We start from the raw sequence: 2,728 nt of genomic DNA on the forward strand, positions 1-2,728 counted from the left end.
TATTGGAAGATCTTTCCAGGATTTCATTTTTATTGGTAATAATGCCTGAACAATCCAGACAACTAATTATCCTCATTTGTAGAAGTTAAAGAAAGAATAAGCATTGGCAGAAGTAAGAAGAAGACAGGAAGCATTGTTTGCACATCTTAAGTAGTGTGGTCGTAAACATCAAAACAAAGTGACACTGGAAATCTCATATCATCAAGCCTGTTTATGTGACTTAATGAGATACTTTAAACTGAACTAGCAGGATGCTAATTTCACAATTAATTTTTTATATATATATATATGTAATTACTTATTTAAATTCATCTATTTCAAGTATGCACAAATACCTCAGTGTAAAACTAATCAGCCCTCTTGCTAGTAAAACGCAAATTATTGATATTCCTTTCGCTTTTCGCCAGTTTGAGTTCCCTGACCGGGAATCGAACCCGGGCCGCGGCGGTGAGAGCGCCGAATCCTAACCACTAGACCACCAGGGAGACGGCGTTCTAGTGGGGCGCTGGCATTGCCCCACCCTCAAACCGTGACACTTTTGAAAATCAAATTATACTTATTCCCACATAACTTAATTGCCCAGTTTTATTACTAGAATCACAGTTAAGACTCTCTGTTTTCTAAGCGTCCTTTCTACAAGCATTCTTTGTATGTATTATCTATATATTCAAGGCAAAAATACTTCCAAAATGTTTTAAAGCTGCATCCAAATGCCAACAGTATGTAAAACACTTAAATACATCAAAGAAGCACTCATTGGGAGTGATAAGTAACCTGACAGAGGTTACTTTACACCTTGTGTATTTGTTTATGGAAAATTATGTATTAAAAGTAAAAATTCCTAGACCCAGACAATATAACCTACCTTGGTGTTCCATGTTTGGGTGTGTGGTGCTTAGCTGCCTAGTGGAATTAAATCCCAACACTTGGAAACTCTTGGTGTTTCTGACTCAAAGTAGCTATGTTATGAAACCACTAGTGATGGAAAAGTGGTAAGGAACACTCCCAGCAAACTATATAAAAGCTAGATTCCTAATTAGTTCTTTCCACTTTTCCCAGCAAGCAGCTGTTCCTGATGATGAAAGTGAAAGCACTGCTGAAAGGTATTGCTAATGGACAACCATGTCTAGTGGAAGGTGTGTGTTCCCTCCCATGGCAGGGGGGTTGGAACTATTAAGGTCCCTTCCAGCCCAAGCCATTCTGTGATTCAATGAATCTTACACAGAAAAATAAATCCCTAAACCTAACAAAGCCGTAAAGAAGATACAGTTCTTCATTAAGATTCTGAAATTTATACTCAAAAAATTGCCCAGTTTTACAATATTTCAGTCTTCAGGTTGAGAAAATATCAGTAGAGGAACTAAGCTATGTGTATAGTATATTTCTAGAAGAAATCTCTCTCTCCTGCTTACTCTCTATGCCTCCCTGTATTTTTCATGACACTTCTAATGCAGTAATCAGTTTTGTTACAGGACTTTGTAAGCAGGAATTCAGTTTCAGTTTTAGCTGTACATGTGTAAGGTCAGGGGTGAGGCGGCTGACCTGTTTTAGGGAAATAGCTTACACACTAGATTTTTGGTTTGGGAAGGACTGTCTTCCCTTTGTTTATAATGGGTTCCACTGATGAGGATAAGATCTGTTTCTCTGGTCCAGAGAGAATAAAAAAAATGGACTTGGTTCTTGCCAAAGAAGAGAGTAAGGTTATTGATGCTGTCCCAAGGACAGAGCCAGTACTTTACAATCATTTGCATGTGGATTGGAAAAAACTATTGGAAACCAGAATTGGAGCCTAGCACACCCCTCCAGGATGCCAGCTCTCAATGTTATAGCAGTTGTGGTAGGGTATAAAGAGGGAAGTGGGGCCATTAGATTTAATTCTTGAAGCTTAAACCATGCTTAACCATGCTTAGCTTAAACCATGTTGTGGTTGCCATTAGTCTCCTGAGATGCCAGTTCCTGTTAGTACTCAATAGGTGCTCCCCAGGAATGCCTGGTAGACAGAGCTTTCCTCAGGGGACTGAAGAAGAATGTTGATATTCTGGATGCTAACCAGGTTTAGGCATGATATGCCATTAACTTGGTGCTAGGCTTCAAACCAAACGTCTTCAGTGCCCTTGGAGACTTTATGCTATGGCTCTTAGGAAGCTCAGGTGCTTCCTAAATTAATCAGCAGCTTTGGGCTTTAGTGGAGTATGAGGAGTTGCATGTTATTAGATCAGTTCTTTGGAACATAGAGGAGAGAGAGGATCTTGACAGCTTCTGAGTTTGACAAAAGGATCACAAATAAACAACTCCATCCTAGGCTGAAAGGAGTTTTGAAAGAAGATTAGTGGTTTTGTGGAGAACCATATTATGAATAAACAATGTACACAGTGGCTTGCTTGGGGTGGAGTAGAGGCAGAAACTGAAATAGCACAAAGTAGATGGAGCCCTTACAGATGACAGCTTTTTCCTGGGTTTTATGCTGACACATTTGTTAAGGAATTCATCACACAATAGTAAGCAAGTAAAATTTTGCATGTAAATACTATATTAATATTTTATATTGTGATGCTAAGTACATTTAAAGTGAAGCAAAAGTCTACAATACTGAAACCAAAAAACCAAAATCCACTGGCTCCTATTCTGCATTCATACATTATTATGAATTAATCTGATGGAGTTTGAGTTTTTCATAGCTGGACACTCACTGAGGAATTCAACGATAGTAGTGGGGTTGGAAAACTGA

The 2,728-nt window shown here is 38.7% G+C and overlaps 1 non-coding gene across 1 annotated transcript; it reads right to left on the reverse strand.

The window, feature by feature from the left end:
- Positions 1-413: 413 nt before the first annotated feature.
- On the reverse strand, positions 414-485 carry TRNAE-CUC. Its single transcript has one exon. It is a non-coding gene; the product is annotated as a tRNA-Glu (tRNA).
- Between the last annotated feature and the right edge of the window lie 2,243 nt (positions 486-2,728).

Source organism: Camarhynchus parvulus, chromosome 4 (genome assembly GCF_901933205.1).
Source record: "Camarhynchus parvulus chromosome 4, STF_HiC, whole genome shotgun sequence".
In the NCBI taxonomy this organism is placed as follows: domain Eukaryota; kingdom Metazoa; phylum Chordata; class Aves; order Passeriformes; family Thraupidae; genus Camarhynchus; species Camarhynchus parvulus.